Source organism: Akebia trifoliata, chromosome 3, assembly GCF_017979445.1.
Source record: "Akebia trifoliata isolate Shusen 1 chromosome 3, ASM1797944v1, whole genome shotgun sequence".
Taxonomy (NCBI): Eukaryota; Viridiplantae; Streptophyta; class Magnoliopsida; order Ranunculales; family Lardizabalaceae; genus Akebia; species Akebia trifoliata.
The window spans coordinates 179,528-197,333 of record NC_141377.1 but is presented as its reverse complement, the minus strand read 5'-3'; the positions used below and the strand labels follow the sequence as shown (position 1 = coordinate 197,333).

Below are 17,806 nucleotides of genomic sequence, written 5' to 3'. Positions count from 1 at the left end.
TAAATACAAATAAAAAAATTAATTTTTATATTTTTTAAAGATTTATTCCATTTGTAGGGATTTAATTTTAGTATATTTATATATATATATATATAGGGGAGCGGTTCGGCAGCCCTAAAGTTTGCCAAGTTTGGTGCCAAACATTTTTGTAAATCACTTTTGATGGGGTTAGAAGTTTTGGCCCTAAAGTTTGCCAAGTTTGGTGCCAAACATTTTTTGTAAATCACTTTTGATGGGGTTAGAAGTTTTGGAATAGGCTGATTTTTTGTGAGGATGATCACTACGGTGAAGAGATCATCCTCACAAAAAATCAGCTCATTTTGAAACTTCTAACCCTAGTTTACAACTTGAAGAATCGTGGACCGTCCAATTTTTGTAAATCACTTTTGATGGGGTTGGAAGTTTTGGAATAGGCTGATTTTTGGTGAGGATGATCTTCTCATCATAGAGATCATCCTCACAAAAAATCAGCTCATTCCAAAGCTTCTAACCCATATTTTGAAAAATGTTTGGCACCAAACTTGGCAAATTTTAGGGCTGCTGAACCGTCCCCTATATAATATATATATAGGGTCCCGTTCAGCACCCTAAGCTTTACCACACATTTTAACAAACGTGTTTTGTCTTACATGGGTTAGAAGTTTTGGAATGGGCTGATTTTTGGTGAGGATGATCTCTATGGTGAGGAGATCATCTTCACCAAAAATCAGCTCATTCCAAAACTTCTAACCCCATCAAAAATGGTTTACAAAAAATGGACGGTCCAAGATTTTTCAACGTGTAAACATGGGGCTAAACATTTCAGAATGGGCTGATTTTTGGGGAGGATGATCTTCTAATCATAGAGATCATTCTCACCAAAAATCAGCCCATTCCAAAACTTCTAACCCATGTAGGACAAAAAACGTTTGTTAAAGTGTGTGGTAAAACTTAGGGTGCTGAACATTTCCCATATATATATATATATATATATATATATATATATATATATATATATATATATATGGGTCCCGTTCGCCACCCTTAGTTTTACCACACACTTTAACAAACGCGTTTTGTCTTACATGGGTTAGAAGTTTCGGAATGAGCTGATTTTTGGTGAGGATGATCTCTATGGTGAGGAGATCATCCTCACCAAAAATCAGCTCATTCCAAAACTTCTAACCCCATCAAAATTGATTTACAAAAATGGACGGTCCACGATTTTTCAACGTGTAAACATGGGGCTAAACATTTCGGAATGGGCTGATTTTTGGGGAGGATGATCTTCTAATCATAGAGATCATCCTCACCAAAAATCAGCTCATTCCAAAACTTCTAACCCATGTAGGACAAAAAACGTTTGTTAAAGTGTGTGGTAAAACTTAGGTGCTGAACATTTCCCTATATATATATATATATATATATATATATATGGGTCCCGTTCGCCACCCTTAGTTTTACCACACACTTTAACAAACGCGTTTTGTCTTACATGGGTTAGAAATTTCGGAATGAGCTGATTTTTGGTGAGGATGATCTCTATGGTGAGGAGATCATCCTCACCAAAAATCAGCTCATTCCAAAACTTCTAACCCCATCAAAATTGATTTACAAAAAATGGACGGTCCACAATTTTTCAACGTGTAAACATGGGGCTAAACATTTCGGAATGAGCTAATTTTGGGGAGGATGATCTTCTAATCATAGAGATCATCCTCACCAAAAATCAGCTCATTCCAAAACTTATAACCCATGTAGGACAAAAAACGTTTGTTAAAGTGTGTGGTAAAACTTAGGGTGCTGAACATTTCCCTATATATATATATGGGTCCCGTTCAGCACCCTAAGTTTTACCACACACTTTAACAAACGTGTTTTGTCTTACATGGGTTAGAAGTTTTGGAATGGGCTGATTTTGGTGAGGATGATCTCTATGGTGAGGAGATCATCCTCACCAAAAATCAGCTCATTCCAAAACTTCTAACCCCATCAAAAATGATTTACAAAAAATGGACGGTCCACGATTTTTTAACGTGTAAACATGGGGCTAAGCATTTCGGAATGAGCTGATTTTTGGGGAGGATGATCTTCTAATCATAGAGATCATCCTCACCAAAAATCAGTCCATTCCAAAACTTATAACCCATGTAGGACAAAAAACGTTTGTTAAAGTGTGTGGTAAAACTTAGGGTGCTGAACATTTCCCTATATATATATATATATTTGATAAGAATCAATTTCCAGATTTTCTAAGATTTCAGTTAACTAAACTTTAAAATTGGATTCTCGTTAAACTTTTTAATTTTTAAAACCGAACCAATCAAATTAAAATTATTGGTTGAAATATTTTATAATTAATTTACTTGAAAATAGAAAAAGTCAATACAAATATAAAAAAATTTAATTTTTATACTTTTTAAAGATTTATTCGATTTTTAGAGTTTTAATTTTAGTATATATATATATATATTCGATAAGAATCAATTTCCAAAATTTCAAAGATTTCAATTAACTAAACTTTAAAATTGGACTATCGTTAAATTTTTAATTTTTAATTTTTAATTTTTAATTTTTAATGGAATTTATTTTTTATAATCGATACTTAACTAATGACGTTTTTAGTTTTTCAATATTTATTTGAAAATTAATTGATTTGAAAATAGAAAAATCAATACAAATATAAAAAAATTAATTTCTATATTTTTATAAAGATTTATTCGATTTTTAGAGTTTTAATTTTAGTATATATATATGATAAGAATCAATTTCCAGATTTTCTAAGATTTCAGTTAACTAAAGTTTAAAATTGGATTCATGTTGAACTTTTTTTTATTTTTAATAGAATTTATTTATTAAAACCGGTACTTAAATAATAATGATTTTAGTTTTTAAATATTTATTTGAAAATTAATTTATTTGAAAATAGAAAAAAATCAATACAAATAAAAAAAAATTAATTTCTATATTTTTTTAAATTTATTCGATTTTAGAGTTTTAATTTTAGTATATTTCTATATATATATGGGGGCGGTTCGAGGGACGTGTAAGAAACCTGCTCAAAAACTGATGGATGTCAATCGTTAGATTTGGGAAAAACAACGGTTTGGATCGAGTGAAACGTCAATTGAAGTCTTTTATAGTATTTATAATTAATTCCAAACACCTCCCTCTTTTTTTATCTTTATTTTTTAAAATTATAAACTCTCTCTCTCTCTCGTCACTGTCTCTTCTCTCTCTCCCTTGTCCACTGTCTCTTCTCTCTCTCAAAATCATTGTCTCTTCTCTCTATTGATGCAGAAAATGAGTTTACAACACATGCAATCCTCCACTATGTGTGATAGTCAAGGTTGTTCCAAAGAGTTTGATGGGTTGGGCTCTCTCCCTCCACCACCATCTTCTCTTCCTCCTAATTTTTGGATTTCTAAGATGGGTTTTCAGGATTTAAATCCTCCATTGGAATAACATAAGAAAGGTTGGATCGTTCAGCCCTTTGATGGTAGCAAGAACATGAATGAGAGTGATGGGGAGGAGAAGCAAATATTCAGTGCTTTGATGAGGTACTTCCCATAGCTAGTGACCAGAAATCAGCACCGTTACTTTTTACCACCTGTACAGTACATGCAACTGGGACCAGACGCAGTCCCCTGCTCCTCAAATCGTATTTCGTTTCATCTTCGTCAACTCCTCCTCTTTCATCCTATATAATTAAAGAAATAAATTAATCACTAAAAATTACTACTTTAAAAATAATAATAATAATATTAAATAATAGAAATTAGAGAAGGGAATTGTCTTTATTTACAAGCTTATGAGCAGATGAAGGCAGGCATTACAAATATGGAGAACTCAGGACCTGAATTAAACCATTAAAAAAAAGGATATTAATAGATGTCTAGACTCTATATTTTTAATAATTTTCCTATAATTTTTCTTACCTGAATCTAGTCGTGAAGAAATCTGATGTACCCCATTGCTTCATGAAGAACTGAAGCTATGTCTGTCTGCATTTTAGTCAAAGTTAAACAGTATAGACATCGTTGTCGTTATTTCAATATTAATTTCCTTTCAAGTGTTTAACTTTCAACCTACAATAAAATATTAAAACTACACGGCAGATTTACAGTTTTTTTTTTTTTTTTTTTTAAATTCTCTAATACTTGTTCTACTTCACCTTTCCAAAGGGAGAAACTAATTGTTGTAACGCTGTTATTCATTCTCCAATTTTGAGAGAGAGAAGAGACAGTGACGAGGGAGAGAAAGAAGAGACAGAGAGTTTATAATTTTCTTTAAAAAAAATAAAATAAGAGGGAGGTGTTTGGAATTAATTATAAATATTATAAAAGATTTGAATTGACATTTCACTCGATCCAAACCGTTGTTTTTCCCAAATCTAACGATTGACATCCATCAGTTTTTTAGCAGGTTTCTTACACGTCCCTCGAACCGTCCCCTATATATCTATATATATATATATATATATATATATTTGATAAGAATCAATTTCCAGATTTTCTAAGATTTCAGTTAACTAAAGTTTAAAATTGGATTCACGTTGGACTTTTTTTATTTTTTAATAAAATTTATTTATTAAAATCGGTACTTAAATAATAACGATTTTAGTTTTTAAATATTTATTTGAAAATAGAAAAAATCAATACATATATAAAAAAAAATTAATTTCTATATTTTTTTAAAGATTTATTCGATTTTTAAAGTTTTAATTTTAGTATATTTCTATATATATATATATATATCTATATATATTGATAAGAATCAATTTCCAGATTTTCTAAGATTTCAATTAACTAAAGTTTAAAATTGGATTCTCGTTGGAATTTTTATTCTTTATTTTTAATAGAATTTATTTATTAAAACCGGTACTTAAGTAATGACGTTTTTAGTTTTTAAATATTTATTTAAAAATAGAAAAAATCAATACAAATAAAAAAAATTAATTTCTAGATTTTTTAAAGATTTATTCGATTTTTAGAGTTTTAATTTTAGCATATTTCTATATATATTGATGAGAATCATTTTCTAAGATTTCAGTTAACTAAACTTTAAAATTGGATTCTCGTTAAACTTTTTAATTTTTAAAACCGAACCAATAAAATTAAAATTACAGGTCGAAATTTTTTTTAATTAATTTACTTGAAAATAGAAAAAATAAATACAAATAAAAAATTAATTTTTATAATTTTTAAAAATTTATTCTATTTTTAGAATTTTAATTTTAGTACATATATATATATATATTTGATAAGAATCAATTTTCAGATTTTCTAAGATTTCAGTTACCTAAACTTTAAAATTGGATCTCGTTAAATTTTTAATGGAATTTATTTATTAAACCGATACTTGAGTAATGATGTTTTTAGTTTTTAAATAGTTATTTGAAAATATAACAAATCAATACAAATAAAAAAAATTAATTTCTATATTTTTTAAAGATTTATTCGATTTTTGAGTTTTAATTTTAGTATATTTCTAAATATATATATATATATATATATATATATTATATATATATATATATATATATGGGTCAGGTTCAAACAACAACCATTTCAACACACATATAGACAACGCGTTTTGTCTTATATGGGCAAAAATGTTTGGAATGGGCTGATTTTTTGTGAGGATGATCTCTGTGGTGAGGAGATCATCCTTGCCAAAATCAGCTCATTATAAAACTTCTAGACCGTCCAATTTTTGTTGAAAATTATAGACCGTCCAATTTTTGTAAATCAATTTTGATGGGGTTACAAGTTTTGGAATGGGATGATTTTTTGCCAGGATGATCCCCTCATCACAGAGATCATCCTCACAAAAAATCAGCCCATTCCAAACATTTTTGCCCATATAAGACAAACACGTTGTCTATATGTGTGTCGCAATGTGTGTTGCAGGAACCCGACCCTATATATATATATATATATATTTGATAGAATCAATTTCCAGATTTTCTAAGATTTCAGTTAACTAAAGTTTAAAATTAGATTCACATTGAACTTTTTTATTTTTTATTTGTAAAGAATTTATTTATTAAAATCGGTACTTGTAATAACGATTTTAGTTTTAAATATTTATTTGAAAATATAAATACAAATAAAAAAATTAATTTCTATATTTTTTAAAGATTTATTCAATTTTAGAGTTTTTAATTTTAGTATATATATATATATATATATATATATATATATATATATATATATATATATATTTGATAAGAATCAATTTTCAGATTTTCTAAGATTTCAGTTAATTTAAAGTTTAAAATTGGATTCTCATTGAAAATTTTAATTTTTAATTTTAATAGAATTTATTTATTAAAATCGGTACTTAAGTAATGACGTTTTTAGTTTTTAAATATTTATTTGAAAATAGAAAAAATCAATACAAATAAAAAAAAATTAATTTCTAGATTTTTTAAAGATTTATTCGATTTTTTGAGTTTTAATTTTAGTATATTTTTATATATGTATTTGATAAGAATCAATTTCTAGATTTTTAAGAGACGTGTCCGGTTGAATGGAAATAAAAAAGAGATTTGTTAATAATAATTATTAAAAAAATATTTTTAAATTAATTTTTAAAATAGAAAATGTAAGAAAATTAATTGCCTTTTTAGGAGGTAGAGGATATTTTGTTTTTCTGTAAAATACTAAAACACAAGAACAAACCCTTTACTTTAATTGAGAGAGAGAGAGAGAGAGTTAATTGAAGTTGGTCTGTTGAGCCCACCAAATTAACAATATTTCCAATGCAATAGACGTTGGGACTTTCTGTCTTTCTCTCATCATGAAAGTTTTTGCTTAATTCCAAGGATAGAAATGAAAAGCCAAGATATGTGTTTGATGAGGGATACGTATCTTCAAGATATGTGTTTTTATCGAAAATGGAAGAATACATACATATAGAAAGAATGAAAGCTTTTGTTAACACTTAAAAGTCCGAATCAAAGATTTCCATATTTTCGTTTTGTAATAAAAGTAGCAAAATTAACCAATCTCACTCAAATCATGGATGACTTTCTGTCTTTTTTTTTTTTTTTTTTGAGTCTGAAACTTGCCTACAACAACACTACCAAATTATGGGTAACTTAATAACATTATTTTTAATAATTTTGCAGGAGTTATAAAGTCGTTTAGAGATGCTCAACCAACTCACTACACATTCAAAATTAAGTCATTTTCGTTACTCTCCAAGTCTTCCATAGAGAGACACGAAACGGCTACTTTTGAAGTTGCGGGTTACAACTGGTACGATCGTTTAAATTTTCTGAATTTTTTTTTTTTTTTATTTGAGTTTTTCCATGAAATCTAGAGAGTTATGGTGTTGGATTGCCAATTCGATAATCTATTTGAGATCTACAATCCTTAATAGGATTTTAAAATCATACTAAGTTAGTAAGGAAAGTGTATCTCTTAATTAATTTTAAATGTTGAGTTGATCATCCAACCCAGCAGCACACGGAAGCCGATGCTCTGTAGAATCATTCTTATTTTATTTGATCTTAATTTTAATTCGCTAAGCATTTAAGTGTTTAATTGCAGGAAATTATGTCTCTATCCAAAAGGAAATGAGAGGAAAAATGTGAGGGAGCATATCTCATTCTATTTGGTAATATCAGACACAAATTCCCTACCACCAAGTTGGGATGTTAATGTGATTTTCAGGTTATTTTTATTTGATCAGATTCGAGACAGGTATTTAACCGTCCAAGGTATAACCCTCCCTCTTCCACAAGATATCATTTACTAGTTATAATTAGTGAGAGAGATTTACCTGGCAGATCTAACTGTTGCATTTTTATCACAAAAACTCCCTTACTAATCAGTAAAAAGGATTTTAAAAAAAAAAAAAATCTTTTTCGTCCAAGTTTTTTCATAAAATCAATGTGGGCTAATAACCCATGGTAAGATTTGAAATTTTACTAAATTAGTCATGCTAGCCTGATTCCTAAAGTAGGTTTGTTTTAGTAACCAACTTGATGAAGTAAGGGAGTTTTTGTGGTAAAATTGCAACATATAAGTTTGTTTGGTAAATCTCTCTTATAATTATTTATATAAATAGAAATTTTTTTCTATTTATATAAATTGAAACTCATCATTATTGATTGTTTGAGAACTATTATATATATAGGGAAATGTTTGGCACCCTAAGCTTTACCCTACACTTTAACAAACGTGTTTTGTCCTACATAGGTTAAAAGTTTTGGAATGGGCTGATTTTTGGTTAGAAGATCATCCTCCTAAAAAATCAGCCCATTCCGAAATGTTTAGCCCCATGTTTACAAGTTGAAAAATCATGGACTGTCCATTTTTGTAAATCATTTTTAATGGGGTTAGAAGTTTTGGAATGAGCTGATTTTTGGTGAGGATGATCTCCTCACCATAGAGATCATCCTCACCAAAAATCAGTCAATTTCAAAACTTTTAACCCATGTAGGACAAAACACGTTTGTTAAAGTGTAGGGTAAAGCTTAGGGCGGGGAACGGGACCCATATATATATAAGGAAATGTTCAGCACAAACATTTTGACAAACATTGTCTTGCCACCCTACACTATACCCTACGCTTTACTAAACGTGATCCTCACCAAAAATCAGCCCATTCCAAAACTTCTAACCCATGTAGGACAAAACACGTTTGGTAAAGCCTAGGATAAAATGTAGGGTGTTGAACATTTCCCATATATATATATTCAGTCATTTCTTGATCATGTCCAACTAATGTTACATTTCCATTAAAGAGCCATAATAAGTACTGATTTGATAAGTTTAGTAGTTCCTCATAATGTATTATTGACTCTTTAGTTGAGTGAAAAATGGGGTCCCAATTATTGATATTATCCTTTGTATGTTAAAGGTTGGGGTCATCTCTAGAAGTTGTAAGATTTTTTTTTTTCTTCTAATTTTAGTGACCTCCCCTTCTTCAAGTGAAGAAATGTTTCATGGTTGATCATTTATTGTTACTGAGCCTTAAATGTATTTTTAAGGTTTAGTTTCTCATGTAAATTTTTATAATACAATGTTGTATGTCAGTAATGAGTATTACTTTGCTTAGACATCAATGAAACAGGAAGACACTTCCATTGGATGAAGACTGAATGGGGTTTTGACCAATTCATTGATCTTAAAACTTTCAATGATCCTTCTGGTGGATACCTAGTTGATGATGTATGCGTGTTTGGAGCGGAGGTGTTTGTCTGCAAGGAAAGAAGTAAATGCATAGGGGAGTGTCTTTCAATGATAAAGGGAGTTAGTACTTGTAAGCACACTTGGAAGATTGATAACATTTTAGATGATGATAGTTTGAACGAATGTCTTTCGGAGTCTGAAGCATTCATGGCTGGAAATCACCAATGGTAATTTGTACCTTTTCATCCAGTTCTTCGATTTCTTGTCTTGGCTTCACTTACTAAGTATTATTTATTGCCTATATTTGCGATTGTTATTTTGTATAGGAAGATTCAGCTCTATCCAAATGGAATTAGTAAGGGAAAGGGAAATAGTGTTTCTCTCTTGCACTTTGTCTTCTCCATCTTTTCAAATCTGACCCAATATATACGACACCAAAAAGAAATACGAAAGAGGAGAGGATTCTTTCTTAATTTCAATCAAAAAATAAAAAAGGGTATTTTCGGTAAAAAAAATATATATATTTTACTGTTCTTATCGTTTTGGCAAAAAATATTAATTCCAAAAATGGTAAATTACCGTTTTTAGAATTAATAGCTATAATTTACCGTTTTGATAAATAGTCGAAATGTGATGCATGTTTTGGTAAATTTGCCATTTATTCATTGCCTACATTTGCAATTGTTATTTTGTATAGGAAGATTCAGCTCTATCCAAATGGAGCTGGTGAGGGAAACGGAAATAGTGTTTCTCTCTTTTTGGCTTTGGCTGATTTTGCAACACTTACTCCTGCTCAGAAACTGTATGTCGATTACACGTTGAGACTAGTGGACCAAAACCAAAAGCACCTCCGAGAATTTACATGTGAGTTACATTTGAAAATACTTAATAATTTCTAGACTTTTCCTCTTCTGGAAACTTTGCAATATTGGATCAATGTGGTTCACTACATCAAAATGATTTTTAGCATTGAGTGAGCTTAGCTGATTTTTTTACGTTTCTATCTTTCTATCTATCATCAAAATAAAATCAATGAGTCAACATTGATAAATTGAAGGTGGCCTCTAACTCAATCGAAACATTCGACTTTTAAAAATCATGGTTATATGAAGGATTCTAATGAGTTGATAAAAAATAATGGAGAATTCTTATGACGTTCTAGATTTGTGACTCTTAGAAGTCATTGCTATTAATTAGTTCTATTTATTCAATTTGTTCAATTTGATTTTTCGTTTGTTAGATGGATATATGTATTATCTTGCAGGCAATCAATGCTTCAGTGCTTCAAGCCCCAGAAGTTCTTGCAATTTATTCATATTGGAAATAAGAAGAATATATGCATGGCTGAAGCAGAGGTTACTATCGTAGGAGAGGTTGACAAATTACCATAAAAAAATAGTTGTTGATTAATCTTATCTATTTTAATTTGAAAGTGAACACTTCTTTTGTTTTATTAAAGCTTTTGAAAATATTACAAGGGAAGGGACTGAATTTTGCTAGATTAGTTTTTTCTAATTATATTTTACTCGAATGAGACTCAATATAGATGGGTTCATTGTTAATGATAGAGAGAAGGTGCATGCAATATAATATAACTAGTCGAGGTATTGTTAAATGTGTGCATGAGACATTTAGGGTCTGTTTTGATACCAGGAGCAGAACTACTTTTCCAAAGAACAGGAGCTGAAGTACTCTGTGAAGGAGCTGGAAAAGTAATTCTGTCTAGAAAGAGCGTTTAGCAATCAACTCTGTGAAGTACTGGCAAAAGTACTTTTGTGCTTGAAGTCTGTTTGGGAGTCATACTGACTTCTCATGACTTCTAGAAACAAAACCAGAATACCCTTATATTATACCAGTTACTGTTTTTTGTCTTTTAGTGTCATAATATGGTTTCAAACTATACTGTTTTTGACATTTTAACTATAAATATTAATATAATATAATATTTTAAATATTAAATATTAATATAATATGTTTAAATCCATTATACTCAAAAATTTTAAAAAAAATTGACAGACTGTTTTTGACATAATATTAAAAAAAAATTGATAAACTGTTTTTTAGTCTCATAATATACCTTCAAACTATACTACTTTTTGACATTTTAACTATAAATATTAATATAATATGATATAATAAATATTACTATAATATAATATAATATAATATTTTAAGTATTAAATATTAATATAATGTGTTTAAATCCATTATACTCAAAAATTTTAAAAAAATTTGACAAACTGTCTTTTAGTGTCATAATATGCCTTCAAACTATATTGTTTTTGACATTTTAACTATAAATATTAATATAATATAATATAATATTTTAAATATTAAATATTAATATAATGTGTTTAAATCCATTATACTCAAAATTTAAAAAAAAAATTAATTATTAATAAAGGTTTCTTTCGTTTGATTTAAGGGCAAATGAATAAGGGATATTTTCATAGAAAATTAATAAAATTAAGGGTATTTTGGTAAAACGAACCGTTAGATTTTGACTCCCCGTAAAATGAGTTTTGATAAATTGATTTTCTCGACTTCTTCACAAAGAGTAATTTCTTGCTCTTGCGCGGAGTAACTCTTCGAAGGAGTTGTTTATCCAAACGCATCCAAACGACTTCTAACTCCTCGCAAGAGTCAGAAGTAGCCAAGGAGTCCTATCCAAACACCTACTTACTTTTCGAAAACTTTTTGTTGACAAAGTTAAAAATGTCATGTATTAAAAGGGTATTATGGGAAATAAATACTGAAATGAGAAAGTCTAAAATACATGTAAATTAAGGTTGGAAATACTGAAAAATTTAGTAATTGTTTGAGAATTTACCCTTGTTAATATCATAAATCGGAAGAAATTTGCATCGTTTAAGCAGAGGTTATCTTAGGAGTAATTGATAATTTATCATATCAACACCCTTTGATCCTTATATCATTCCTACATAAAATAGTTACTATATGACAACTTTATTTGCTTAATTTGCATCCATTTCAGATAAGTGAACATTTTTTTTTCCTAATAAAAAATTATTTAAAGGTACTAAATATTGTTTTAGCTTTTTCTTAATTAATATAGATAGATAGATATAGTTTGGATTACTAGGTTCTATTGTTCTACAATCACAAAAAATCTTTTATATTAATCACACATTTGAATTCTTGCAAAACCTTATACATGGGTAGAGTTCGGCAAACAATGTTTGTCCTATACATATGGCTTAAAAGTTTTGGATTTTTTTATTTTTTTTTGTGTTGAAGAGATCATCCTCACTAAAAATCAGCCCAATCTGAAACTACGAACCCCATCAAAGTGATGATCTCTATGGGAAGGTTGATTGCACCGAAGGACCATGTAGAGCAAATATATATTTTGTATGATTCTATCTATCTATCTATCGATCAAATTAAAATTAGTCATTTTTTCTAAAATCAATGAGTCACACGATCATATGTAGAACGAGTCAATAAGATGATGGTGGCATCTAAGTCCATCGAACTCATTCTACTTTAAAAATCATGGTTTTATGGAGAAATCTTATGACTTTATGTTTAGTTCTAGATTTGAGACTCTTAGAAGTCATTGGCATTAGTTGTATCATTTGACATTTTGTTTGTTAGATGGATTGGATGTATATATGCTTAAGACGGTTTACGTGTTATCTTGCAGGTAATGCTGTTTGGTTCAGTGCCTCAATTGTTTCTTGGGGATTCGGGAAGTTCTTGCAATTTACTCAGATTGGAAATATGAAGGAAATTTGCATCGCTGAAGCAGATGTTACTATCTTAGGGGTGGTTGACAAATTACCATAAAAACCATTTGATCGTTTTCTGGTTAATCTTACTACATTTACAATATTACACCTCTTTTGCTTTACATCCATGTCAATTTATTAGACAAGTGAACAGTTCTTTTCTTCTAGTAAAGCTTTTTAAAATAATATTAAAGAGGACTGAATTTTTCTTTACGTAGTCTCCCTCCAATTTTATACTTTTATTACATTCAAGGTCTTTTAATTTGGTATGGGTGTTCTAAATGTATTCATGTTTCCTTGTCATTTTTCAAGTTTTAAAACTATGCTTGTAAGCATTTCTCCCACAGTTGAAGATGATGGTAGTTTAGTTTGACTCGGCCAAGTTGACTCCCATGTTTTTCACTTGTCTCGACTCAATAGACATTGGAGTCAAGTTTTCAAGTTTTAAAACTATGCTTATAAACATGACCTAAATCATACTTTTTCTGTGAAAAAAATCGGCTGAAAAGTTTGTTATTGTATTTCCTTTCTTCTTGACCACTCAAACTATTTTATTGAGTTGTCCTTCCATGTTCCGCTTCCTCCCCCCATACTATTTTCCTTCAATCTCTCTTTTTACTCATCGATCTCCCAACACCTTTTGCTCTTCACCCTTGTTTATGATTTATTATCAAAGTATGATTAAATGCCTTCTAATATATATATATTTCCTTATCGTGAGTATCCCCACCCTTGGGGTGAGACTAATCCCAGGTCACATGCACTACCCCCTCACAAAGTCCTACATGCAACTTATAAAATTTCCAAATATAAATTTATAAGCAAATTAAAAAATGATGATTAACAAAAGTTGCCATCTTAATTTAATTATTGTTTATCTTATTTTCTAGCAAAATGAACATTTACATTGTATGTCATTATAGAATTACATAAACAAAAACATTTATAACAAAGTAATTGTTTATTTTATGAAAATAATCACACACTAATTTGATGTACAAAGTTACAAAAGCATACATATTAAATGAATGCAAAAGAAACTATGATATAAGAAATTCAAATTATAATCATATTAAGTTCGGGTTCAAGCAAATCGGATTGCCCTATGACCATTTGTTTTTGTTGTCCGAATCTGAGATTTACCCAAGCTAACTATGCCCTGACCTGGCCTAAGGTCGGATTCGGGTTTGGCCCGCGCAAGTTGCAGCCCTATTGTTTAGAGAGAGAGAATGTGTGTGTGTCTGTGTGTGAGAGAAAGAGAGAGAGTGAGTGAGTTGACCTGAGCCCAACAAACCAAACATCAAGAGACGTGGAGGAAAGGACTCTTTCTCTTCTAGGCGTAATGAGGACAGATACCCAGAAGTTGAATCCTTGGGAACATTCGTTAACAGTAAAGGCCTTTGCTTAATCCCAATGATTGAAACGAAAAGCATATATACATATCGAAAGAATGAAAGCTTTTGTTAACACTTACAAGTCAGAATCGAAGCTTTCCATTTTCCTTATAATAAAACTAGCAAAACCAATCTCACTGACATCATGGATGACGGGAAAGAGAGTAAGTTCTTTTGCAAAATAGAAGGTAGTTTGAGTCAGAAACTCGCCTACAACAACAACAACACTACCAAATTATGGTACAAGGATATATCAAGATGCAACTTAATAATTATTTTGCAGGAGTTATAGAGTCGTTTAGAGGCTCAACCAACTCACTACACATTCAAAATCGAGTCATTTTCGTCACTCTCCAAGTCTTCCATAGAGAGACAAGATACGGCTACTTTTGAAGCTGGTGGCTACAACTGATATAGTTGTTTACTTTATGAATCATCTTTTTTTCATTATTATTATTGTTGACTCATTATAATTATGATATCCTGTACTCTAGGAAGTTGTGTCTCTACCCAAAAGGAAACAAGAAGAAATGTGTGTGAGGGAGGATTATGAATCATATTTTATGCATTTGATTACATAAAAGGAAATACTAGTCCCTGATCTCTTTATGAATAGTCACAAATGTCTGACCGTGCTTAATTAATGGTTGAGATCCGCCGCTTGTAAGGTCAAAAACTATCTGATCGCTCATTTTTTTAGTATATCAGAATCGATGGCCCAATAGATCATCTCCATTATAATCTCTACTAGTGGCTTAAATAGTAGAACTCTCGCTTGAGGGCTTTTAAATATCGTGAGGCATGAATGTGGGAGTTGGGAAGTTTGTAGATGGGGAGGAATGTTCATTTTTACTGAAAGAAAGGTAAAATAATATGGTAAAAAAACAAAGAAGAAGGAATTTAGGTCCGGCATGTTCCCATTGGATTTATATTGATTCAAAATGTCCACGAGTATGGAATGATGATAAATCCATCCAAAATAATATACCTAATTGATCCTAAATTCTTAATTGATGCAAATCTAAACCCTTTCACATATGTGAATATGAGATACACTAGATCATTGATATAGTGTATCTAATACACCTTACTATAATAATACATACAATTTATCTCTACCAATAAGATACATAGAACATTAAAAAATGTTTTCATGTCATGATTTATCAAGTTTCAAAACTATGCTTATAAGCATGTCTCCACTCTCCACCAGTTGATGAATGTTTTAATTTGACTCGGCTGAGTTGACCCTTGTGTTTTCGACTTGACTTGACTCGACAAGAGTGTCCATGTACTTCCATTCTTCTTGACTACTCACAAACTATTGTATTGAATTGCCTTTCCATGCTCCTCTTCCTCCCCCACATCCTATTTTCCTTCCATCTATCTTCTTCCTTATCAATCCCTCAACTTCATCCTCACTGTCATCCATCATAGGTCAAGGCTGGAAAAGCTCAAGATTACAACCTAGATTGTTACTTACTCTAAACCACAATATGATAAAGGAAAAGAGACAAGACAAACTCTGAGGGTTGGGGACCTCCTAGCATTTCCATGCTTCTTGCATTGGTTTTTAAGTATAAAAAAACACTTCCATTACTAAGTTAATAAGGAAAGATTTTGTGATTGTATCTCCAAGTGTCATCCAAAACTATGATTGGATGCCATAGGAATGTAGATCACAAAATTTCAAGAACTTTCAAAAAAATTAAAAATTAAAAGAAAAAAAAAAAAAGACAAAATTATTTTTCACCATTGAGGTTTAATTTTTTTGCATTGTCAAAACTACAATATTATTCTACTTCTTTAACTAATATTTAGGTGTATAAGATTCTACTCCTTTTATAAATGGCATTGCCATCAAGTTCGAAACCATTATTATCTTAATTACATGTTAAGCAAACACTTTGACCTTAACAATATTCTATGGGCCAATTGTTTCTTGGAAATTAAACTGTGAGTGATAAATTTAGAATCTTGAATCTCTTTCATGTATTTCTTGTAAAAATGATTGGCATTACAAAATCCACCTGAAAATTCATAGGGATCATAGACAATTCCTAAATATCCTTCACTATTATAAACTAAATCAACAACCTTGATATAAATTTAGCTACACATGTAGACAAAGTCATCGACATTGATTGGAGTCTTGCCGTCTTCAATTACCTTGAGGATATCATATTATTCTGTCTTGGCAAAAAAATTAACAAGAAGAGAAGAGAATCAAAGAGAGTTAAGGATGTCAATATTTTATCATTATAAAACATTTTGGGAATCCCAATCAACAATAGGTATGAAGAAAAAAAATGAACCTTATTAACCTGTTGTAGATTGATTCTGAATGGGTTCGGTAGAAGGTCACCGAATCTGGAAATTTTTCAGTCTCTCTCTCAGGTACAAATGGAATTCTTTGTTTGTTGATTTAGAATTTTACATTATTCATAATAAACGAGGTGGGGAAGAATTTAACCTAAATTTCTGTAAATCATGTGAATTTATCTTATTTCTAGATCTTACTGAATCTTATTCATCGATTGATATTTTTTGTTGGTTCTATTGTTTATGTTTGTTTTTTGGTTTTCTGTAGTTCCTCATAAATTATTTATGTTTTTTTTTTCAAAGGTCTAATTCTATGTATGAAAATTTGGATAGGTAGGATCCTCCAATTAGTCTTAGGACAGAGCATCATCCTTTATTAAAGTCACTCTCAGTGGCACTTGCTTTCAAGCCAATGCTTGTGATTTCTAAGCAAGTATTCACATTCCATTTGTAGAATCTAAATTGGCGTATTTCCATGTTCATGTACTGTCTTAGATACTATACCAGAAAAATCATATTTTAATAAATTTTTCAGTTTCTTTTTCTCAATTTATACGTCATCCTAGAAATATGAGAAGAACATCTCGGCCTAATTGAGGTTGAGCTGGTTTCTTCTGGGCCTTAGGAGCTCGGCCAGACATTATTGGCTGAGTTTGTTGTTTGGCCTTGGGTCTCACGAGCTCAGCTAGTAAAGCCCCGCCAAGCTGAACATCTTTTCCGGATGACTACTCGGCCTGACATGAGCTGATGAGTCTTCCATAGTTATTTCATCTAATGTAGGTGCCCATTGCGCTTAACTTATCGTCTGTGATTATTAGATAGGTTTAATCTGATCACAACAACAATGCAAAAATCTTGAGGTCGCACGTGGATGGGGGATGAACATCAAAAAAGTAAATGGTCCCACATTCCTGATAGCAACTTTCTCCTTAATGGCAAACAAATTCAATCTGGGTGGCCCTATTTTGTTTGATTTGTATGATTAATGACCAAGTTTGGTATTCTGCACAATACCCAAATTCAATCTAAGAGGGGTAAAGCTGTTTGGTTTGTGGTCTAAATGGGTGGTGGGGTAACTTTGGGCATGATGTTGTCATTTAATAGATTTCAAGCATTCAAACATCTTCCTTTTAAGCTATGCATTTCTTACCCAAACTCCAAGTCCAGAAGTGAACTCCAAGTCTTACCCAAACTCTCACTATTTGTTATTTAA

At 30.4% G+C, this 17,806-nt stretch overlaps 1 long non-coding RNA gene across 1 annotated transcript; it reads left to right on the top strand.

Moving 5' to 3' along the window:
* Positions 1–7,119: 7,119 nt before the first annotated feature.
* On the top strand, positions 7,120–9,613 carry LOC147405292 (uncharacterized). The gene is made up of 3 exons (XR_015175731.1): positions 7,120–7,244; positions 7,539–7,708; positions 9,052–9,613. It is a non-coding gene; the product is annotated as an uncharacterized LOC147405292 (long non-coding RNA).
* The last annotated feature ends 8,193 nt before the right edge of the window (positions 9,614–17,806 follow it).